Here is a 26,083-nt window from a genome sequence, read left to right on the forward strand (position 1 = left end):
CTGTGACATCACAGATACCAGACCACTCCATGGAGGACATCTCTGTGATGCAGAGTCTTAAAAAAACAGCCTCTATCCTCAAGGACCCACCCCCCCACCACCCAGGCCATGCCCTCGTCACTCTGCTACCATCGGGCAAAAGGTACAGGAGTCTAAAGATGAGAACTCAGTGGCACAAGGACAGCTTCTTCCCCGCTGCCATCAGATCCCTGAATGATCAATAAACCAAAGATACTGCCTCACTTTTCATGCAGTATTATTGTTATTAACATGGTTATAATATGAATGTTTACACTATGACGCTGCCACAAAACATTGAATTTCCTGATTCTGATACTGATTCTGATCACCTCATTATTGGAAGGATGTGGAAGCTATGGAGAGGGTGCGGAAGAGATTTACTAAGATGTTGTCTGGATTGGAAAAAAGTCTTAATTGGATAAATACATGGATAGGAGAGGTCTGGAGGGCTATGCAGTTCAGTAGGACAAGCTAGTTTTATTGGTCAGCACAGACCAGAAGGTCAAATGGCCTGTTTTTCTGTTCTGTAATGTTCTATGGTTCTATGGCAAGGCTAGCAGAGACTTTTCATTTTGGAGCGAAAAAGGATGAGAGGTGACTTAATTGAGGTCTACAAGATTATGAGAGGCATAGATAGTGTAGACAGGCAGTGCCCCTTTCCCAGGGTGTGAGTAGCAAACACCAGAGAAATTTGTACAAAGAGAAGGGAGAGAAGTTTAGGGGAAGGGTACACTTTGTCTTGTGGGTGCCTGGAATGCCTTGCCAGGGCTGGTGGAGGAGGCTGAAACATTAGGGGCATTTAAGAGATTCTTGGACAGGCACATGGATGGAAGAAAAATAGAGGGTTAAAGGGTAGAGAGGGTTTTTTTTGATAGGGATATATAGGTCAGCACTACATCGAGGGTTGAAGGGCCTGTACTGTGCTGTAATGTTCTATGTTCTATGTTCACAAACTCCTTTCCACAAAATTAGAATGATGCCCTTCAGCATAATTTACAGTGCCAGCGACCCGGGTTCAAATCTGCCACTGTCTGAAAGGAGTTTGCACATTCTCCTCGTATTCACGGGGGCTCTGGCTTCCTCCAACTGTTTGAAACATATCAGGGGGTTGCAGGATAATTGAGTGTAATTGGGCAGCACTGGCTCATATAATTTTTAAATTTAAAATATAAAATGCAATATTTAAAATGTTAAATTAATTAAAGGTTGTCTAGCTGAACTCGTCTTATATACCTGTGTTTGACGCCTATCCATATACCTGCCTAAAAGTCCTTTAGTATTGGAAAATGCACCAAACGGAAATTCAAAAATAGCTTACACCAGGAGCAATAATGTTCAAATTAATCTTGGCACATGATTTAGAATACATTGGCTGGAAGGTTAATAGCATCAAGACTGGACTTTTGTATTGATGGAGCTTTCTGTAGAGCTTGCCGTCAGCCAAGAATGAACTTCCATGCCAACAGATTTCCAGGCTTTAAAGGAGCAGTACTGTTAGGTCAACACTGTTACACCGCCAGTGATTGGGACTGAGGTTCAAATTCCATGCTGTCTGTGAGGAGTTGGTATGCTCTCCCCGTGTCTGCGTGGGTTTTCTCCAGGGGCTCCAATTTCCTCCTATCATTCGAAATGGATGGGGGTGGGGACTGTAGGTTAGTTGGTGTAAATTGGGCTCATGGGCCAAAATGGCCTTTTACCATGTTATATGTCTAAAATTAAATTTACATTTTATATTTTAATTTTAAAAAATTAAATAAAACTGTCAATAGAGATGAGATCATTGAAATTCAAGACAATGAAAGCCCAAATTTATATTACATGGAGATCATTTTCATTCATTCAATGGTATACCTCAGGCAGAGTTGGAATCAATTCTTGTAAATAACTGTTGCAAACGGGTTGCATGGCTCCCTTCAAAACTGACCCAGGAACTGATCCACCTCTGAAAGTATCGACTCCTTCAAAAAGCTAAGTAGTGATTAATATGAAAGAACCACATTTCATAAAATGGTGTTATTCCCATGCATGACCTGACTTGATATTAAGCCTAATTTAATAATGTAAAGGGACACGTTTACAAGTTCTTGGATCCGAAACTGATAAATTATTTTCACGTCAGATAGCAAACTCAGCCTCTGGAGGAACAGATTGTTGATTACACATGCTTGTCATGTTGAAAGTAAATATTCTCTCATGGGGGATATTGGGTGTGATTAATGCTGTGTTTTAAATTACATTTCCCTCAGGCAAAAGCCCACCTCAGAAATGGCAGATCTGCCAAGATATCCCATTAATTTCAAACACTGGTTCCCATTTCTTCCTCTTCCTATTTGGTAAAGCAATTCGGTTTAAACTGACTTGTAAGACCCTGACCTATAAATGTATGCTAATAAAGCAGACCCTGCCATAAAGCAATTTGAACAACTGTTCTAATTAAATATTGCCACTTTAGTGATTAAGGAACGCTTCAACTTCAAGATCGGCTCCTTCTATTAGAACAGCGCAAAGCAACACTGAAGGAAACTGACTGGACTTCCGAGTCCTTGAATTGGTAACCATCAAGCACCTATCAAACCCACCACATTGATCTGCCCTCCCTGCTGTTACGATTCAAATGCTGCTGGAGATGGTAACGGCTGGCATAGCGGTTAGCATGGCACCGCTGCAGTGCCAATGACCAGAACTGGAGTTCGAATCCCACGCTGTCTGTAAGGACTTTGTACGTTCTCCCCATGTCTGCCCAGGGGCTACGGTTTCCTCACACCGTTCAAAATGTTCCGGGGTTTTGGTGTAATTGGGCTCGTGGGCCGGAATGGTTTGTTACCATGCTGTATTTAAATGTAAAATATTGGGAGAGCACCTCTGCCCCCCATACTGCCTCGAGCAACACTGATCAAATTCCAACTGGCCACTGGTGGAAAATATTCTTCCTTTTAAACCCCTTTCCCCAACCTTATATCCTCCAGTTTTTGAATTCACTGCTCTTGGGAAAATGTTTCTTCCCACCCATTGCTCTCATGACCTTATAGATTTCAATCAGGTCCATGTTCGGGAACCAGGCGGGCTTTTACAACAATCCAAGGGAACTGTTACAGCGAGTGGCACTTTCCCTTCAAAAATTTAAGATTTATTTAATGTAAATTTACCAGCTACTATTTATTAATTTAGACATACAGCTCAGTAACAGGCCATTTCAGCCAATGAGCCCGTGCCGCCCAATTTCCACCCTATTAACCTACACCCTACAACCTACAACCTATATTTTTGAAGGGTGGGAGGAAACCAGAGCCCCCAGGGGAAACCCACCCAGACATGGGGAGAACACACAAACTCCTTACAGAGAGCGCGGGATTTGAACCCCCGTCCGATCGGTGGCGCTGTAAGTGCATTGCACTAACCGCTACGCCAATTGTGCCACCAGTAACAGGCCCTTTTGGCCCATGAGTTCATGCCGCCCAATTAAACCCAATCAACCTACAACCCCCAGTATGTTTCGAAGGGCGGGAGGAAACCGGAGCCCCGGGAAAAACCCATGCAGAACGTACAAGCCCCTTACAGACAGCGTGGTATTCAAACCCCAGTTCCTGGGGCTGTAACAGCATTGTGCTATCCGCTGTGCTAAATGTGCCAGTAGGGCATGGTCATGTCACACCAGCAGTAAGTTGCCCCTAATGTGTCGGTGAGTGGTGAAATCTGAGTGTGTGGGTGAGTGGTAGAAGCAGGGGGAATTGAGGGCAATCTGAGGAGAACAGGATAGCATGAGCACCGGTTTGGTGTAAATGGATGCTTAATGGTGTGTGCAGCTTGATTCCCTGCCTTATAATTTTATAAGTCTGTAGCACTCTTCCATCGACTTGGCTAACTGTGCCTGCTCCCGTCATTCCAAACTATGTAGAGTACACTTCTCATCTCCTGCTGATCACCATTCAGCGGTATCTTTCCAAGATAAATACCTCATGTATCTCACTTCTCTTTCTCATAATAATTCCTCTTGAGAACAGATCGTAACTTAGTATTTGAACATTGACTGGTTGTATCACCACTATGAGATGAAAATCAAAGACTGCACGCTCTGTGTTTGCTAGATTGTTTTCCCTGTTGGAGGTATTGTGAAATGATTTTCAAATGCAGCCATGTATTAATATCACGCGTTTAACTGCCTAAAGCAATCCTCAATCAATGAACTATTAGTTTGCTTATAATTAGTTGATTGGGTTGCGCACATCACTGTCACAGAAAACAGAAAATCGCACCACAGCACAGGCTCTTCAGCCTAAGACATTGTGTCAACCTACAAAAAAATGTCTCAATTAACTAAACCGACCCTACCTCGTAAACCCTCTATTTTTTATGTGCTTGTCTAAGAGTCTTTTAAATGTTTCTATTGCACCAGCCTCCACCACCAGCCCTGGCCATGCATTCCAAGCACCCACTACACTCTGTGATTATCATTTACACCAGATGTCTCCTCTAAACTTTGTACAGATGTCCTCTGGTGTTTGCTACTCATGTTCTGGGAAAATGGTTACTGTCGACCCTATCTATGGCTCTCATAATCTTGTAGATGTCTATTAAGCCACCCCTCATCCTTCTTCGCTCCAAAGAGAACAGCTCTAGCTCTTCTAATCTTGATTCACAATGCCTTCCCTACATTGGAGGGACCAGTCGCAAATTGGGCAATGGCTTCACTGAGCACTTTCGCTCCCTCTGCAAAGGTTAAAACCTTGTGTTTTTGATTTTTGTTAATTTTGTGCCTATCCCTTTAAGATAAATTATTATTTGTACTGTTGCCCTAGTGACTATGATGTCATATGCCGTAATATTCGAGTGGACTGAGAGTTTGCATGTCATTCTTCGAATAATCATGACATCTTAATTTCAACAATTCAACTTATTTTATTTCCTTTATATCTGATTAAAGTTGATTATCATTAAATCATTAGACAGTTTGCTTTGTTATTCATCATTATGAAAATCTTAATGCAAAGTTATGCAAAATATTTGTTCGTTTTATAACAAATTAAAGCTACTTATAGCTGCAACTATTAAGTTTGATTTATTGAATTCATTAGTAATTCGGAATATCTACACTTATGTTTCTCTGAAGATGACATGTTTTGAAATTGGGAAATACTAGAATGTGGAAATTCTCATCTATACCCTTCGCCTCAAGAGACACCTCCCAGTAGGCAACCATTTCAATTCTGAGTCATGCTCCTGTGCTCTCATGCCTGTCCATGGCCTTATGTTCTGACCCACCCTGACCACCCGCAGATTGGAGGAACAACACCTGATTTTCTGTCTGGGCACCCTCCAGACAAATGGCATTAACATTGTCTTCTCTGGTTTCTGCTAAGCCTGCTCGCCTTTTTTTTTCCCTCCCCTTTTCTTGTTTTTCCAGTTCTCCTCCCTCTCTTCCCCCTCCACTCACCCAGCCATCCCTCCTCCCCCGATCACTGCTGTCCCCTCCCCTCCTTTTCCACCTATCACCTCCTGCTATTTCCCCCTCCCCCCCCCCATCATTTTGTTCGGACGCCTGCCGACATTCTTCCACACCTTGGTGAAGGGATCAAGCCAGAAACATCTGTTTTGTAAAAGACCTGCTGAGTTTCTCCAGCATTTTATGTAACCTACAACAGCCTTCTACACAATCCACAATACCTCCAACCTTTGTATTTTCCACAAACTTACTGATCCATCCCTCTATCTCTTCATCCAGATCATTTATATAATCAACAAGAGCAGGGGTCCCAGAGCAGATCCCTGTGGAACTCCACTAGTCACTCACCTGCAAGCAGAACACATTCCATCTACTACTATCCTCTGCTTTCTACAGGCAAGCCAATTCTGAATCCTCACAGCCAAGGTTCCATGGATCCAATGCTTCATGATTTTCTGTATGAGTCTTCCACAAGGGACCCAGTCAAATTCCTTACTAAAATCCAAATACACTACATCTACCACCCTACCTTCATTAATTAGCACTCAGGCAGGATGTGTACCCTCCTGTTTGAAACAGGCGTCAATTGTACGAGTGCCCAAAAAGAGTGCTGTAACTTGACTACTGACCTGTGGCCCTCACATCCAGAATGATGAAGTGTTTTGAGAGGCTGGTGTTGAAGCATATCAGCTCCTGTCTGAGTGGTGGCATGGATCTATTCCAATTTGCCTACCGCAGGAACAGGTCAATGGCAGATGCCATCTTATTGGCTCTACACAAAGCCCTGGAACAACTGGACAGCAAAGATGCATACATCAGGATGCTCTTTATCAATTACAGTTCGGCATTTAACTCCATCAACCCCTCAAAACCAATCAAAAAACTCCAAGACCACCGGGCTGTGTTCTTAGCCCCCTGCTCTACTCACTATACACCTACAACTTGTGGTTCAGTACGAAAATAACACTATCTACAAATTTGCTGTTGATACCACAGTAGTGAGTTCTATAAAAGGAAACGATGAGTTACCATATTAGAAGGGAGATTGAAAACTTGGCTGAATGGTGCACTAACAACAATGTCACCAAGATCAAGGAGCAGATTGTGGACTTCAGGAGGGAAAATGGGAGGTGAACATTAGGGATCAGAGGTGGAGAGGGTGAGCAAATTTAAACTCCTGGGAGTCGCAATTCCAGACAACTTTTCCTGGACCCAATATATCAATGTCATTGTGAGGGAAGTACATTAGTTCCTTTAATTTCTCAGGAATTTGCAGAGGTTTGGTGTGACATCAGAAACCCTGGCAAACTTCTACAGATGTGTGGTGAAAAGACCGGCTGCATCACGGCCTGGTATGGGGACACCATTACTTCTGAGCAGAAATCTCCATGAATGGTAGTGGACACAGCTCAGTACATCAAAGGCAAATCCACCCCCTCTATTGAGAACATCTACAGGGAATGCTCCCATCGGAGAGCAGCAGCGATCATCAAGGACCCACACCACCCAGCACACGCTCTGTTCTTGCTGCTGCATTCAGGAAAGAGGTCTAGGGGGGTCACAAGACTTGCACCATCAGGTTTAAGAACAGCTGCTACCCCTCCACCATCAGACTGCTCAACAACAAACTCAATGTTTGTCCTGCACTGCCAGACTGAGAGCACCCACAAATTGGAGGAACCCCCTCAACTTCCGTCTGGACATCTTCCAACCGGATGGCATTATCATTGACTTTTTTTGGTTTCCATTAGAAACCCCACCCCCACCTTCTTTTCCCTGTCTCCTTTCTCTCTCTCTCTCTCTCTCTCTCTCTCTCTCTCTCTCTCTCTCTCTCTCTTTCTCTTTCCTTTTCCCTCTGTCTCGTTCCACAGAGCCAAAATACATTCTCATCTTTCCTCTTATCATCTCCAATTATCACCTTCTGCCAGTTGGTCTGGACTCCACCCCCTCCCATTCTTCCCCCTTTCTTTCCCCAGCCTTGAATTCAGACACCTGTCTTCTATCACTCACTCCTTGAGCAAGGGACCAGACCCGATATCTTCACCTCCTGTCATCGTTGCAAGACCATCCTCCAGCACCTCTGCATTTGGACTAAATGCAGTCAGAGACTCATTTAAGGACTCTTACATTGCACATTATTTATTATTAAAATTTATTTTTTGTATTGCACAATTTGCACTTCCTTCTTGTTTATATTTTTTCCTCTCTTTTGTACACATACCTTTTATTGAGTACAGGTTTTTTTTGGCTGAATCAATATGTAGAAATTCTGCCTGGCCCGCAGGTGAAGGGATCTCAGGGTGGTATGTGATGTCATGCACGTACTCTGACAAGAAATTTGAATAGTTGAAGTGAGATACTTACTTGGTCTGCATGAGGTTGATATGGAGTCACGCCCAGGTCTGATTGTTTAAGAGAGCATCGGGGTTTATCGAAAGAACATTAGTGAACTGGATGCATTTTCGCAATGTTCTGAAAGCTTTTGTTGCCATTGATGCTAATGACAATTTTTCACTTTTATGTCCAGATGTTTAACTGAATTTAAATTCCACAGTCTTCATGGAGGGATTTGGATACTGATGCAGACCTGCAGATCTGATTACATGCAGTTAATCCAACAACCACTTCTTTAAGGAAGGAAGCACAGCATCCAATCAGTGCACAGCATGCACTCACCAATAGTATCGTGCAGTGACTGGATAATTTTTATTACTGGTGTCTTTTTGAGGGAGTGGAGTAGGTAACATTATAGGGAAGTGTGGTAGTGAAGCTAGTGTTCTGGCCCAGTGATGCCAGTTCAAATTCCACCACTGCAACAAGGGAATTTAAATTAAAGTAGTATGAAGGAAGAAATTAGATCTCTAACCATAAGGCTGGCGTGTGGTGAAAGCCCATATGGATTTCTAACATCCTCATGGAGGAAAGTCTGCCAAGGCTAACTGGTCTGGGCTGCACGTGACTCCAAACACACCAAGGTGATTTTTAAATTTTTTTAAAAATTTTTCACACTATAAACCATATTGACCAAGATACATACAGACATTTTTTCTCTTGAATATATAGTGTCATTTTCTCCCCCTTTTCCCCCTCCCTCACCCCCTTTCCAATTTATTTGAAGTTCAATCTATAAGATACATTAAACCCATTAAACAATGTTGTCACTTAATAAAAATAAACAAGAAAGTTTACTGAGTCAGTTTTTTTCATTGTCTTCTCCTTCTGTTATTTTAGGTGGTGGAGGTCCATGGTAGGATTTCTCTATTGTATTTCATGTATGGCTCCCATATTTGTTCGAATATCGTGATGTTATTTCTTAAATTATATTTTCTAATGGAATACATTTATTCATTTCTATGTACTATTGTTGTATTCTCAAGTTGTCTTCTAATTTCCAGGTTGACATAATATATTTTTTTGCTACAACTAGGGCTATCATAACAAATCTTTTTTGTGCTCCATCCAAATCGAGTCCAAATTCTTTATTTCTTGTATTACTTAGGAGGAAGATCTCTGGGTTTTTTGGTATAATTCTTTTTGTGATTTTATTTAATATCTGGTTTAGATCTTCCCAAAATTTTTTCACTTTCTCACATGTCCAAATTGCATGAATTGTTGTTCCCATTTCCTTTTTACAGCGAAAACATCTGTCTGATTCTGTTGGGTCATGTTAAATAACTTGGGTCAAAGTTATTTAACTTTTGAGGTGTGATGTATAGCTTGTGTATCCAGTTATATTGTATCATGCATAAACTCGTGTTTATTGTATTTCTCATAGTTCCAGAACATAGCTTTTCCCATATTTCATTCTTTATCTTTATGTTTAGATTTTGTTCCCATTTTTGTTTAGGTTTACCGTTTGTTTCCTCGTTCTCCTTTTCTTGCAGTTTGATGTACATGTTTGTTATAAATTTTTTAATTCTCATTGTGTCTGTAATCACATATTCAAAATTGCTTCCTTCTGGTAACCTCAGACTGTTTCCCAATTTGTCCTTCAAGTAGGTTTTCAGTTGGTGGTATGCAAACATTGTATCATTTATCCTTCATTTGTTCAAAGGATAATAATTTATTTCCCAAAAAACAATTTTCTATTCTTTTGATCCCTTTTCTCTCCCATTCTCTGAAGGAAAGGTTATCTATTGTGAAAGGGATTAGTTGATTTTGCGTCAATATTAGTTTTGGTAGTTGGTATTTTGTTTTATTCCTTTCTAAGTGAATCTTCTTCCAAATGTTGAGCAGATGATGTAATACCGGTGAATTCCTACGTTGCACCAGTTTTTTTATCCAACTTATGTAGTATATGTTCAGGTATCTTCTCCCCTATTTTATCTAGTTCTAATCTGGTCCAATCTGGTTTTTCCCTTGTTTGATAAAAATCTGATAGGTATCTTAATTGTGCGGCTCTATAATAATTCTTAAAGTTTGGTAGTTGTAAGCCTCCTTGTTTGTACCATTCTGTTAATTTATCTAGTGCTATCCTTGGTTTCCCCCTTTCCATAAGAATTTCCTTATTATTTTCTTTAGCTCCTTGAAGAATTTCTCTGTTAGGTGAATTGGTAATGACTGAAATAGGTATTGTATCCTTGGGAAAATGTTCATTTTAATGCAGTTTATCCTTCCTATCAGTCATAGTGGTAAGTCTTTCCAATGCTCTAAGTCGTCTTGTAATTTTTTCATTAATGGATGATAATTTAGTTTATATAGATGGCCTAGATTTTTATTTAGTTGCATACCTAGGTATCGCATTGCTTGTGTTTGCCATCTAAATGGTGATTCTTTCTTAAACTTTGTGAAATCCGCATTATTAATTGGCATTGCTTCACTTTTATTTGTACCCCGATACTTCTTCATATTCCTTCAATTTCTTATGTAATTCTTTTATTGATATTTCTGGTTCTGTTAAGTATATTATAACATCATCTGCAAATAGACATTTTATATTCCTTCTCTTTTATTTTTATCCCTCTTATTTTATTTTCTGTTCTTATCAGTTCTGCTAGTGGTTCTATAGCTAACACGAACAGTGAGGGAGATAGTGGACATCCCTGCCTTGTTGATCTGCGTAAGTTAAATTGTTTTGATATATATCCATTTACTGTCAATTTCGCCAATGGCCCCTTATATAATGCTTTAATCCAATTAATATATTTCTCTGGTAGGCTGAATTTTTGTAGTACTTTGAATAAATAATTCCATTCTACTCTGTCAAAGGCCTTCTCTGCGTCTAAAGCAACCGCTACTGTTGGAGTTTTATTTCCTTCTACTGCATGAATTAAGTTAATAAATTTACAGATATTGTCTGTTGTTCGTCTTTTTTTAAATAAATCCAGTTTGGTCTAGATTTACTATTTTTGGTACATAGTCGGCCAATCTGTTTGCTAATAGTTTAGCTGTTATCTTATAATCTGTGTTAAGTAGAGATATTGATCTATATGATGCTGGTGTTAGTGGATCTTTCCCCATCTTTGGTATTACTGTAATTATTGCTGTTTTGCATGAATCTGGTATGTTTTGTGTTTTATCAATCTGGTTGATTACTTCCAGGAGGGGAGGAATTAATAAGTCTTTAAATGTTTTATAGAATTCTATTGGGAGTCCATCCTCTCCTGGTGTTTTATTGTTCGGGAGTTTTTTTTAATATCTCCTGTAATTCTTCTATTTCAAATGGTTTTATTAATTTATTTTGCTCCTCTGTTCATAATTTTGGTAGTTCAATTTTAGTTAGAAATTCATCTATTTTGTCTCCTTTCTCTTCGTTTTCAGTTTGATATAGTTGTTCGTAGAATTCCCTGGTTTTCATTGATCTCCGTTGGATTATATGTAATTTGTATGTCTTTTTTCCTTAATGCCAATACCATTCTTTTAGTTTGTTCTGTCTTAAGCTGCCACGCTAGAAATTTGTGCGTTTTTTTCTCCTAGCTCATAATATTTCTGTTTTGTCTTCATTATGTCCTTCTCCACCTTATATGTTTGTAGTGTTTCATATTTTATTTTTTTGTCTGCCAATTCTCTTCTTTTAATTGTATCTTCCTTTATTGCTAATTCTTTTTCTGTATTTGTTATTTCCCTTTCCAACTGTTCTGTTTCCCGATTGTAGTCCTTCTTCATCTTAGTTACATAACTTATTATTTGCCCTCTGATGAACGCTTTCATTGCATCCCATAGTATAAACTTATCTTTCACTGATTCCGTATTTATTTCAAAGTACATTTTAATTTGACGTTCAATGAATTCTCTAAAATCCTGTCTTTTAAGTAGCATGGAGCTTAATCTCCATCTATACATTCTTGTTGGGATGTCCTCTAGCTTTATTGCCAATAACAGGGATGAGTGATCCGATAATAGTCTAGCTTTATAATCCGTTTTCCTAACTCTCCCTTGGATGTGGGCTGATAACAGGAATAGGTCTATCCTTGAGTATGTTTTGTGTCTACCCGAATAATATGAATATTTCTTTTCCTTTGGGCATTGTTCCCTCCATATATCCAAAAGTTGCATTTCTTGCATCGATTTAATTATAAATTTGGTTACTTTGTTCTTTCTGTTAGGTTTTTTTTCCAGTTTTATCCATGTTTGAGTCCAAATTAAGGTTAAAATCCCCCCCTATTAGTATGTTCCCTTGCGTATCTGCTATCTTCAAAAAGATATCTTGCATAAATTTTTGATCTTTTTCATTAGGTGAGTATACATTGAGTAAATTCCAAAATTCTGAATATATCTGGCATTTTATCATTATATACCTCCCTGCTGAATCTATTATTTCCTCTTCTATTTTGATTGGTACATTTTTATTGATTAATTTAGCTACTCCTCTGGCTTTTGAATTATATGATGCTGCTGTTACATGTCCCATCCAATCTCTCTTTAATTTCTGTGTTTCACTTCAGTTAGATGTGTTTCTTGTACGAAGGCTACATCAATTTTTTCTTTTTTCAGTAAATTTAACAGTTTCTTCTTTTTGATTTGGTTATGTATTCCATTAATATTTAAAGTCATATAGTTCAACATAGTCATTTCATACTTTGTTTATCTTTCCTTTCCGTTTCCTCATCACCACCTTCCTTTCTTATCCATTTCTGCTTTCTTTTTTTGAACACATTATAAGACAACATTTCTAAAACATAAAATATTTCCACTATTCTCATATCTAAAATTCCTTTAATTCCCTTTCTGAGTTGCCTTTTGTCCCTTGAGGGGCAACCACATCTCCCCTCCCCATTTGGATTTGCGAATCTGCTCGCAAGCATCAACTGATTTCGCAGTGACTGTTATTCTTCCCCACCCAGCCCCCGCAGAAAAGATTTTAATCTTCATATATAACAAAGGTCACTCTCTTAATTCCCTCCTTACTTCCTTTCTTCCCTTTCTTTCCCTTCTTAGTTCTTACTTATACTCTATTTTATATATATATATATATATATATATATAGTTTGTTGTCATTTTTGTTCTTGTTACATATTTTCATCTCTCTATCTGTTTTGTAGTTGTTCTGCAAATTTTCATGCTTCTTCTGGATCTGAGAATAGTTTGCTTTGCTGCCCCGGTATAGCTATTTTAAGTACCGCTGGGTATTTTAACATAAATTTATAACCTTTTTTCCATAGGGTCATTTTTGCTGCATTAAACTCCTTCCTCTTCTTCAGGAGTTCAAAACTTATATCTGGATAGAAAAATTTTTTTTGACCCTTGTATTCCAGTGGTTTTTTGTCTTCTCCTATTTTTTTCATTGCCTTCTCCAATATATTTTCTCTTGTTGTATATCTTAGGAATTTTACTAGAATGGATCTTGGTTTTTGTTGTGGCAGTGGTTTAGGGGCTAATGTTCTGTGTGCCCTTTCTATTTCCATTTCTTCCTGTAATTCTGGCCTTCCTAGGACTCTGGGGATCCATTCTTTTATAAATTCTTTCATATTTTTGCCTTCTTCATCTTCCTTAAGGCCCACTATCTTTATATTGTTTCTTCTATTATAATTTTCCATTATATCTATCTTCTGAGCTAACAGCTCCTGTGTTTCTTTAACTTTTTTTTATCAGATTCTTCTAATTTATTTTTTAAGTCATCTACCTCCATTTCTATGGCTGTTTCTCGTTCTTCCACCTTGTCTACTCTTTTTCCTATTTCTGTCATGACCATCTCTAATCTATTCACTTTTTCTTCTGTACCTTTTATTCTTTTTATTTCACTGAATTCTTGCATCTGCCATTCTTTTATTGTTTCCATATATTCTTTAAAAAAAATATATCCATGTACTTGCCCTTCCCTTCATCTTCCATTTCTCTGTGTTCTTCCTCCTCTTCTTCTGAGTCCACTCCAGGATCTGTGTCCTTTACCTCTGTCTCTTCTGATCTTATTGTTGGGTTGTTTATTTTAGTTTGTTGGGTATTTTTGTTTTTAATATTTTTATTAAAGGTGTCTTGGTGTTGGTCGTCTTCCTCTGGGTTGGTCATCTGTTGTTTCTCTGATTTCCTTTTTTTATCCTCTTCCTTCTTGTTCCCATTATTTTCTATGTTTTCCTGTTGGGAGTCTTGTTGTCGTGTTGTACTTTTCTGTTTCAGCTGTGGAGATTTACTCCTCAGCTGGTTCCCCCTCCCGTCGGTGTTGTTTTTGTCTTGTGCATCACGTATGCGCGAATCCTCGCGCATGCGCGGTTGCTCACTTTTGTTTGGCTCCGTGAACCATATTTGTAGTCCTGAGTTTGGGGTTTCCACTGACCTCAGGGAGCGGGCTTCTCTCTCCACAGTGGACTTCCTCATACAGGTAAGGCCTTCACCTTCCTCTTCTGATGTCTTTCCTTCTTCTTTTCTTCCCGTTGTTTTTGGTTTTTCTTTCTTTGCTGCCATTTTCTCCACACTTTCATGTTCAATTTGTTATGGCTTCTGTGTTAGTGACTTTGTTTTTTCTCTATCCTTTTTTTACTTTTCTGGAGAGGGCTGGTATTTTCTTACTGGTCACTACTCCATCACGTGACTTCCCCACTCACCAAGGTGATTGAGTCTCATCTGGCTCAAAGCCCTGGTTTCAATCAAGCATGAACGGTCCAGGAAGATCTTCACACCTGGTGAATAAATTAGTAAATAAATGATGTTCAAGGCACCAGGAGATATGCTCCTATTTCCTCAATGACAAATAAAATACAATGCTGGAAAGTGTGTGGCCGTACCCTTTTGTTGAAGGAATATAAGAGAAGGCTGTTATTTGGAAGGGGAGAAAATTAAAAATTGGCAGATGCAAAATAACTTGGGAGTCCTCTTGCAAGATATCCCAAAGGATATCCAGGTTGAGCTGATGGTTGAAGAAGGTGACTGCAATGTGGGCATTCATAGCTAGAGGAATAGAGCAGGGATGTGTGGCTGAGGCTTTATGAGACACTGGTGAGGCTTCTCTTGGAATAGGGGTATGGTTTTGGGCTCCTTATTTAAGGAAGGATGTACTGGCATATTAGAGAGGGTTCAGAGAAGATTTACAAGAATGATTCCTGGAATGAAGATTTAGCACACAAGGAATGTTTGACAGCTCTTGGACTGGACTGGACTCCTTGGAGTTCAGAAGAATGAGGGGACATCGCATATAAGCATCTCAAATGTTGAAAGAGCTGGACAGAGTAGATGTGGCAAAGTTGTTTCCCATGGTGGCGGAGGGGAGGAAAGATGCTGTGTGTGGGGCAGGAGGGGTCCTTGATGATTTTGCATGGCCTCTTCAGACAATGATCCTGGTAGATCACATCGACGGTGGGGAGAGGGAGGGACCAGTGATCCTCTCTGCCACCCTTATGGTCCTGTGGATTGACCTCTGATCCATTCCTCTTCAGTAACCATACTCACATTATGATACAGCTGGCTGGAAACATGACAGGGGGAATGTTCCTAAGGGCTGGCGAGGTCCAGGACCTGGGCCACAGACAACAACTGGGGAACAGACACAAGACGTTGAAGATGCTGGAACCTGGAACTAAACGACAAACAGCTGGAGGAACTCTGGGTCACACAGCCTCTGGGGAGTTGGGGGTGGGGGGAAGCACAGTCTGTCATTCACTGTCCATGTCCCTCCACCAAAGAACATTGATCAACCATTTCTCTCCACGGATGATCTCGCCGAGTCCCTCGAGTAGATTGTGCTTGGCTTTGGATTCCAGCGTTTTCTGTCTCCTGGGTGTATTGAGGTCTAATCTGATGGGACTCATATGTGAAATCCTTATATATGGAACTTGTTTTAATTCTCAAGGGCACAAGAGACTGCTGGAGATGATGGAATCCAGAGCAAAGCAGAAACAATCTGCTGGAAGAACTCAGTGGCTCAGGAATTGGCTTTTGAAGAGATTCAACCAAAAATATGGCCAAGTGCATTTCACAGCACAGGTTCGGGCGGCAAGGTTAGTAATACACTGTTAAAGCACCAGCGATCAGGACCGGGGTTCAAATCCCGCGCTGTCTGTAAGGAGTTGGTACATTCTCCCCATGTCTGTGTAGGTTTTCCCCGGGGGTTCTGGTTTTCTCCCACCCTTCAAAACCTACCAGGGGTTGTAATTGGGTAGCACGGGCTCATAGACCAAAATGGCCAGTATGTCAAAACTTTTATGAAAATGTAAATATTGCTCAATGCTCTGAATTCCTCCAGTGTGTTTTTAAAAAAAGCTTTTAATTACTTTGGATTCAGAAAAGGTTTGGTGAAGCTAAGTATCTTTTCTTTCAGTTCTCCCTGTATTGCACGTCAGTTTGTTTACATTCGTATAATGAATAGAGCAGTGGGCTAAGCACACATCCTTGTGGTGCACCTGTGTTGATGATCAGAGAGGAGGAGACGTTCTTTCTAATTCTTCTGATGAGGAAATCAAGGATCCAGTTGCAGAGGGCATGGCCTAGATGGTGAGGGTCCTTGAGGATAGAGGCTGCTTTCTGAAGGCACTGTCTCTTGTAGATGTCATCGATGGAGTGAATGGAATATAGGGATTTAAGATCACTTTCTACCATGCAGCTTCCCTTGTTAACACATCCAATTGCTTGTGGACAGATAAGGAATATAACACTCTTTTGTTTTTAACTTTTGCTTCCCACATTAAAAAAGGACCCCAAGCTCTTGGCTAACCTTTTTAACAACCTCAAATTGACTGATGTAGCAACAATGAGGTGAGTTACAGCTGTGTTTCTTATCCAAATGTATAACCAAAACATCTCACTGTGCTTCTACACAACTGCAATGTCAACACACGTTGAATAATTGCCATCAGGAACTGACTGAAAATAAATTTTGAAGACATCAACCTCTTTCAAATCTATCCCACCAAAACGACTGTTGATTCTTATATCAATATCACACCAACAGAACTTCATGTGATGACAGTTTTGTTCCATGGTCCTCCAATCCTGGGTTGGAAAATTCTAGCTTCTGCCAGCCTCCAGAAAAGGCGGCAGATATAGGAAAGTTACAGTGAATATTTACTTCATGGATTGAGACATTGCCCCCGTTTTGTTTTCACAACAACACAATTGGGCTGATGAATAAAGACTGCACTTGTATTTGCAAAATAATTCAAGATAAGAGCAATGGTGACAAATATTAAGGATCAGATTAGTGACTTTTCTGCTCCTGGATGAGAAGATATGTCAGCAATATGTAGACACAAGAACCAACAACAGTAAACTGCCAATGTTATTTCATAAACCATTGGGATATCTTTTGAAATCATTCCTACTTTTACCAGGAAGTGCCTCACAAAAGAAGGTCAGAATCAAAATTTATTGTCATGAACAGGTCATGAAATTTAGTGTTTTGTGGCAGCGTCACTGCTGTACATTCATTTTACACCATCTTACTACATCACTGTCGGAAAAATAATAAGAATATTAGTACATGATATAGGAACATAGGAAGTAGGAACAGGAGTAGGCCAAAAATGGCCCATCGAGCCTGCTCCGCCATTCAATACGACCATGGCTGATCTAATTTATGACCTAATTCCACCTACCTGCCTTCTCCTCATATCCCCTAATTCCTCTATCATGTAAAATATACATGGTAAGTGAAGCAGTGTCTTTGGTTCATTGATCATTCAGGAATCTGGTGGCAGTGGGAAAGAAGCTGTTCTTGTGCCGCTGAGTGCTCGCCTTTAGGCTCCTGTACCTTTTTCTCGAAGGTCGAAGAGTGAAGAGGGCCTGGCCTGGGTCTTTTTTTAAGATACTGCTTCATGTAGATGCCCTCAGTGGGAATGTAGTCTGGTGCCCGTGAAGTCGCAGGCTGAGTTAACAAGCCTCTGGAGTTTTCTCTTGTCTTCAGAGTTGGCGCCTCCATACCAAGGCAGCAATGCAACTAGTCAGAATGCTCTCCATGGTACATCTGTAGAAGTTTACAAGAATCTCTGGTGACATATCAAATCTCCTCAGACATCTCCCAAAGTATAGTCAAAGTATAGGTCAAAGTACTTCCAGAGATTCAAGAGATTGCATATACTGGAATCAATGGGCCGAGCACTGTCAGAGTTCAGGTTCATTGTCTGAGTACATCCATGACATCACATACAACCCTGAGATTCTTCTTCCAGTGGGCCAGGCAGTATTACCATTTATAACTATGGAAATGGTGGCACTGTTGGTACTGTTGTGATGGCAGCACTCCCGCTAGTGTGGACCTGCTGGAGAGCAGAGACACATCACACCCGCAGGGTCCAACCGCCCAATCTAATTATCATCAGCTCCGCACATCCTGTTAATAGAGCTGATGGTGGTTTTATTTAATAATTCTGTCACCACAGGGTCTGGGCCCAAGATGGCGGCTCCTGTGACCGGGAGCAGCCACGAGTGGTTGCAGACCTCAGAGAAGTGGAGGACTGGCACAGTGCACCAGAAAACGGGGACACCACACCCCCTCCCACCCACCCACCCCCCCCACGCCTGAGAAGGAGAAACTGAGGAGATGACCCATGGGATAGTGAGGTGTACTGAGGCTGAAGGAACCACACAGGCTGTTGGTGACTTGCGGTGAAGAACCCACGCAGGCTGTGGCCTACTGGCGACTGCGGTTAAGGGATTCACACCCGGTGGCAGACTGTTGGAGACTGGCTCAAGATTGGATGAAGAGGTACCACGTATCGGAAATGGGATGTGAGAGGGTGCCGAGGGCGCTGAAGGCTTTCTGACTGTGTTCAGAGGTTCAGATCTGGAGCTTGGGCTGCTGATGGTTTGGATTCGATTCTGTGTGGCTGCAGGGGCTGTGGGAGTGTTGGAGACAAATCCACGGACACTCAGTGACTCGGGGGGGGGGGGGGGGATCTCTCTTTTGCTTCTCTTTCTCTGACTGTAAGAGGCGCTTTGGGCAATTTCTGCAGGTGACAAATCTGTCCGCCGTATCAAATTCTGTGTACTGCACCTGCCCTTATTACATGAGAATAAATCAAATCTTGAATCTTATTGGTAGTGCAAAAAAAAACTGTACTCAATGTACACATGTAAACAAATAAAGAAATGAAATAAACTGATTGTGCAATACAGAGAAAGAAACATCAATAATGTGCACAAGTAAGAGACCTGTAATGTGTCCCATATTGAGTTTGATGTTGAGGAGTCTGATGGTGGAGGGGTAACAGCTGTTCCTGAACCTGGTGGGGAGAGTCTGGTGGCACCTACATCTCTTTCCTGATGGCAGCTGCGTGATCAGAGGGTGTGCTGGGTGGTGTGGATTCTTGATGACGCTGCTGCTATCCAATGGCAGTGTTCCCCGTAGATGTTCTCCACGTTGAAGACAGTTTTGACTACCTTTTTCAGGGCTTTACACTCAGAAGTATTGGCATCCCCATACCAGACCGCGATACAGCTGGTCAGTGCACTTTCCACCATATCTCTGACTAAATTTGCCAGGGTTTCCAATGACGTACCAAGCCATCAGTGCTGTGTGCTCAGCCTGCTACTATGCTTGCTGGTAACTCATGACTGCCAGATCCATTTCCAACAGGATCATCAAATTTGCGGGTGATACAACAGTAGTTGGTCTCGTCAGTAACAATGATGAGTTGCACCCCAGAGAGGAGGTTGAAAGACTCGTAAAATTGTACCTCATTGACTCGTTATGTGCACGGGTTCATCACTCGAAAGCAAATGGGCCACTAACAATTTTTCTCAAGCAAAATATTTAATTAACAATTTGGTCCAGAGCAGTAATTCTCACCCTTCCCTTCCTACTCACATCCCACCTTAACTAATCCCTTACTAATCACAGAGCACCGATGGCATAGGGATTACTTTAAGTGGTATGTGAGTGGGAAGAAAAAGGTTGAGAACCACCGCCATACTCCCAAGGACAAATTGGTGCATTGTGGTGGTAAATTTAATTTTGGAAGAAAATAGAGAGCGTGGGGAGAGGGGAGACTTTTAATTGGTTGTAGTTCCATCGCTTGTGAGTTTTAAATGAAAGATTCAGCTGTTTAAATTGAAGCTTATACCCACTCTCATCAAGAGATGATTTTGTGTGGATGTGGGTCAGATTTGATGGAATATGCTAATCAATTAAGGTGATTTTAGTCAATATCATATTTGGATCATGTCAGTTTCAATCTTTAAAGCTGTTCTATGCTTTACCACTCTTTTGGGTTCATATTGTGATTTTGCTGTTCATTTTGGAGAGAATGGGTGAATTAATTCTAAATGCATTCTCCGCTCTCCTCCCTTCACCTTCACTCGCTTGTTGATGCCATTGTTCTCTGTTGACGCTGCCCGAGCATTAAGGCCTCTCCCACTTTTCCCAGACAGCTGGACTGTCCATGATCCCCCTCTCTGCCCATCCATCAGCCACTCAACTTGACCCACAGCTTGTCGGCCGCTCCACTGTGTCGAGCCGAGAACCTCTCTGACTCTGGATAGCACGCCCCCCCCCCCCCCCCATGACTACCAATGGAAGTGCAGAAGTTCCTTGATGCAAACCACAGCACGGGGAAGATTCTTCGGCTCGCCATATTCATGCTGTTTGAAGAGCACAATCTGCACTGTATGGTCTTCCATTTCATCTCGTTTCAAGTTTATCTCACTCAACATTCTTCCACTCACACACCACCTTAAATAATCCCTTCCTAACCACCAGGTACCTGTGACATCCTATGCCATACAATAGATGCTCAGTGGTTAGGAAGAGATTATTTAAATTGGTATGTGAGTGTTGAAATAAGGGTTGAGGACCACTGATCTAAATAGATCTGACACGGAGAAAGATCCTGCCTCCACCAGTTCATCCAGAAGCCAACAGTGGAGCCCCTCCAACATAATTCTCTTATCCACACTGTCAACCCCCTACAGGGAATTAAGTGTAATGGTGGACATTGGGAACAAAGGATGTAGTGAACTTTGGGAATAGTGCCACAGGGTTCAGGACATATTGAATGGGATGCTAATAAAGTCAAACAGCATGGAACAGGCCCTTCAGCCCAACTAGTCAATGCAACATGGCCTTCTGGGTCAATCCCACCTCCCTGCACTTGATCCATATCCCTCCAAGGCACAACTGAGTAAAAAATTAATACTTCAATTCATTAATGTTGTGTTCAGTGATACCTGTTCATTTGTACGTATCACGTACAACGTAATACTACGTAAGGCAGCTTTTATGGATATAATGCTACGTTAGAGCGTGAAATGATGCATTTATATTTTAACTTCAATATTTGATTAGCAATGTTGAAAGTATGATTTTTTTAAAATGCATGTCATACAAATATTTTTAATGATCCTTTAAAAACCCTTTACACAAGATAAACTAATGATAACATAAATTAAATCATATCCATATCACACATCAATTGTAAATTAGAAGCAGAACTACAACTCATTTCGTTCAGGACATCAAATTCCATAATTATAACAATTAAATGATTAAATCATAACTCGTACTTTGACCAAAAGTAATGTTGAATACAAAAATTATACAAATAATACATGTAGAATTCCTGTATATAAGATATTTTATACTTCTCTGATATGATCATGTTGTTCTGTGATATGATCCGTAATCTGTTGTTAAACTTCCCCCATTATTAGTCTTAGTAATAAAAAGGGAAAAAATATAAATTTTAATACAGATTTGCTTTCAACTGATTTGTGGGGGGGGGGGGTGGGGTGCTTTGAAAGGATTTAATTCTGAAAAGCTTTATTTGGGGGAGGGGTGGTTCAAATGTAGTTCTCTTCTCTCTTCCTGGGATGTGACAGGTCGTCCCTATTTTGCTGTGTGTCATTGATGTACACTGGCGATTTCATTGCCAACGTGAGGAAATGACACATCTTGGAAAAATAAGAATGTTTTTTTAAAGCTTGGATGATTGATAATGCCTCTTGTTTACACAAGACTTTTCCTATCTCGTAGAGAAATGAGTGGGAGTGTTTTACCAAGCTATTGACTCGTGGAGCTGGATTTCACTGTTGGTTCCTGACTGAGTCAAAACCAACCGAGCAGGCCAGGCGTCTCCAGCAGACAGGGGCAGGCCGCTGAGCTTTAAGCCTTGTATTCCATTTACAAGTTTGTGTTGTTGATTTTCTGAATCAGCCACGTGTATGTTTATATTGATTTGCGATGCATTGCCGAATGTGGTTTTATTTGTGTGTGTGTGTGTCCCTTTAACTGCGTTACTCTTCACAGGCCCGCACAGTTCCCTGGCACTGGCACGGTTCCAGCAGCAAAGGGGATTAAGGATAACTAAGGCGGTCATTTATCCCGCGTTGAGCTGCCGCCACCGCCCTGAGGGGACTCGTTGTTTTTATTTCAGTGAATAAGAGAAAGCCAATCAGCAGGAGTGTTGCTGTCCAAATTCTTCTTGAAAGCTAAAATTGAGCCCCCATTCACCACTACAATTGGCAGCTTATTCCACACTCCCACCACTCTCTGTGTGAAGAAATTCCCCCTCATGTTCCCACTAAACTTTTCCCCATTTACCCACGTCCTCTAGATTGTATCTCACCTACCCTCAGTGGAAAAAGCCCATCTACATTTACTCTGTCTAACCCCCTCATAATTTTAAATACCTCCATCAAATCTTCCCTCATTCTTCTCCGCTCCAGGGAATAAAGTCCTAACCTGTTTAACCTTTCCCTGTAACTGAGTTCCTGAAGTCCGGGCAACATCCTATAAATCTTTTCTGCACTCTTACCATCTTATTGATATCTTTCCTGTAGTTAGGTGAGAAAAACTGTACACAACTCTCCAAATTTGGCCTCACCAATGTCTTGTACAACTTTACCCTATCATCCCAACTCCTGCACTCAGTACTTTGATTTATGAAGGTCAATAAGCCTAAAGTTCTCTTTCCAACCCTATTCATCTGTGATGCCACTTTCAGGGAATTATGTACCTGTAGTCCCAGATATCTCTGTTCTACCACAGTCTTCAGTGCCCTACCATTAACCATGAATGTCCTTTCCTGGTTTTTCCTTCCAAAATGCAGCACCTCACGTTTGTCTGCATTAAATTCCATTTGCCATTTTACAGCCCATTTTTCCAGCTGGTCCAGATCCCTCTGCAAGCTCTGAAAACCTTCTTATTCAAATCAGTTTAATTTTTCCAAGTTATTGCCAGACATTTTCTAGCTACAGCTAATGCCAATCTCAAAAATGCAATTTGAAATCTATTTGATTTTAATTTTCAACTCAACCTCGTAAAATATTACCCAACAAAAATACTAAAGGACCTAATGAAAATCTCACTTTCAGAATAACTTCTAAAAATTCCTTGAGTCTATTTCAAAAAGGTTTTACTGTTTCACATGACCGAGTGTATAAAAGAACTTACATCATTATGACAGCTAAAACATAAATCTGAAGAAATAAAATTATATCTCCTTAATTTTTCTGGAGTTAAATATAATTGATGAATAAAATTATAATGAACTAATCAATACCTTACATTTATAATTTTAGTCATACTATCCCCACATAAATTCATCCTAAGTATTCCTAAATCTTTCTCCCATTTCAATCTAGATTTATGTAAATCCAATTTAGGGATTTTATTCTGTAATAAAGCATACATCTCAGTTATAAATCCCTTTTTACCACCTTCAGTTAGTAAAATTTCAAACAGACTGACTAGATAACTGGAAATTATATCCAAAATTATCCAACATTAAGGCTTCAATTTGATAATAAGAAAAAAGTGTATTTGAAGATGTATCATATTTCTTTCATTCTTTAAAAAGAAATAAAATATCCTGCTTCATAACAACCTTGCACCAATTTAATACCATTTTGATCCCATAACTTCAAAAGCTGATTATTAAGTGTTTAGAGGAAAAGCTTATTTTGATACAAAGGAGTTTTACCTGAAATCTTACCTTGAGTACCTATAACCAGTTTTTTAAATACCATAAATCTATTAAATGTTTCAAAACAGGTAAATTATAATTACTCAATAATTTAGGATTCCATCAACAAATAAACTGATCCATTTTCTTCTCACCGATCATAGGTAATTCAATATTAGCCCATATCAAAGATTTATCCATTTCAAACATCCTATTAATAAATTTCAACTGTGCTGCATCATAATACTTTTGAAAGTTAGAGAGTTGCAAACCTCCTAATTCATATTTCAGTTATTTTTGTAAAAATACCCTTACTATGTTATCCTTCCATAAAAATTTCCTCACCAAAGCATTTAAATCCTTAAAATATTTTTGAGGAATCTTACAAGGAATAGATTGAAATAAATACTGAATAACTCTTCTTATTAATATAACCAGTAAATCTTTCCATCAATTCAAATCATGCTTAATTTTAGATAATAGCAGCAAATAATTTAATTCATATAAATGACTATAGTTACAATCTACCTTAACATCTAAATCAACATTCAATAATTAAATTGGTCTATAAGACCCAGGTTTCAATGGGTCCCTATCTTTCTTAGGAATAACTATAATAACTGCTTGAGAAAAATAATTCAGAATCTCCAGAGAGTCACCAAGACCATTACCCAGTGCCCCTAACAATAAGAGAAAGAGAAGCAAAAGGCAGACCCTTCAGAGTCACTGAGTGTCCGGATTTGCCTCCAGCCCTCCTGCAGTCCCTGCAGCTGCACAGACTCCTGTTTAATCCATTGGCAACCTGAGCTCCAGGTCCAAACCTCCGACACGATCAGGCAGTCTTCAGCGCCAAAGGCCATTCTTGCCCTCGGCGCCCTCTCGAAACCCGGTTCTGATACCTTTTACACATGAGCCAGTCTCCAGCAGGCCCCAGCCTGTGTGAATTCTTTGACCGCAAGTCGCCAACAGCCCCTAGGCTGTGTGATTTTCAGCTGGAAGACCCTTTTGTCAGAGGGAAACAATAGATGCTTGTTAAGCTACAGGGAGGGTGGTGTAGTAGAACCTTTCTTACAGGGTAAAACAAGGGTCACTCTACGGATAAGCTGCAAGTATTCAGAAGATCATACAACATCTGTGGAGAGAGAAGCAGATTTGACATTTCAGTCTGATGATTGTTCTTCAAAATTGTGGGGTTATTTTCTTAAAACATTAGTTTTGTTTCTCTCTTCATGTGTGCTACTCAGCCTGACGGACAATAATTATGTTGGCCTGCAAGGCAACCACAAAGTGAGGGAGAGTTACCAGACAGGATTCTGGTCTTGACCCTCGCCTGAACAATTCCTTGGCCCACTGAGTTCCTCCAGCTGTTTGCTCTGCCCCAGGTACCAGCATCCACAGTCTCTTTTGTTATTGGAATAGATGTGGCATTGATGAGTGGAGATGGTGAGGGAGCAAGTGAGTGAAATCAGAACGAAGGTCACAGCATCCATGGATGAGGAAGAAGGAAGGTCTGGGTAAACAGAAAGGGCAGTATGTTGGCGTATTGGCTAGCGCAATGCTGTTACAGCACCAACGATCGGGACCAGGTTCGAATCCCATGCTGACTGTAAGGAGTTGGTACGTTCTCCTCATGTCTGGGTGGGTTTCCCCGGGGGCTCTGATTTCCTCCCACTATTCAAAATGTACCGGGGGCTGTAGGTTAATTGGGTGTCATCGAGCGGCATGGGCTCGTGGGCTGAAAGGGCCTGTTACTGTGCTGTATGTCTACATTTAAAGATAAGTATCTGCATAGATAAATACATTCCTAGTAACCAAGTACTCTATGCATACTGGTCCCTCTAAACTATGTGCATGTGCACACGTGTTTCACAACCAGCGTACCAAGGAAATTAATGTGCGCACAAATTACCTAAAGTAAAGTAGTAATTAATACTTATTGAAAGTAATCTCTGAGCTAACTGTTTCTGTTAACTAGTTACTCAGTCTTTCAAATCCCACATTTGCACATTGCTAATTAAAACAGTTTGATTCGCCATGAGAGATGGGTTGTGCCAAACTTGAAACAATTTCACGTTTACATTAGCACAGGATGCCCATACTTTACTCACAGGAAAAAAAAAATTGCACAACGTAAGATTTTTGTGCACACTGACTACTAAAAATTAGAGGGAACACTGTCTATGAGTCCTTGGCATTAAGATAAGCCCATAAGACACAGGAGCAGAAATAGGCTATTCAACCCATCGAGTCTGTCCACCATTCAATCATTTTCCCACTCCCCATTTTCCGCATAACCTTTGAAGCCCTGGCTAATCAAGGACATGGGGGAGTTGCTGATGCATTTGGATATGTATGAAGA

The sequence above is a fragment of the Narcine bancroftii genome, chromosome 2, assembly GCF_036971445.1.
Source record: "Narcine bancroftii isolate sNarBan1 chromosome 2, sNarBan1.hap1, whole genome shotgun sequence".
In the NCBI taxonomy this organism is placed as follows: domain Eukaryota; kingdom Metazoa; phylum Chordata; class Chondrichthyes; order Torpediniformes; family Narcinidae; genus Narcine; species Narcine bancroftii.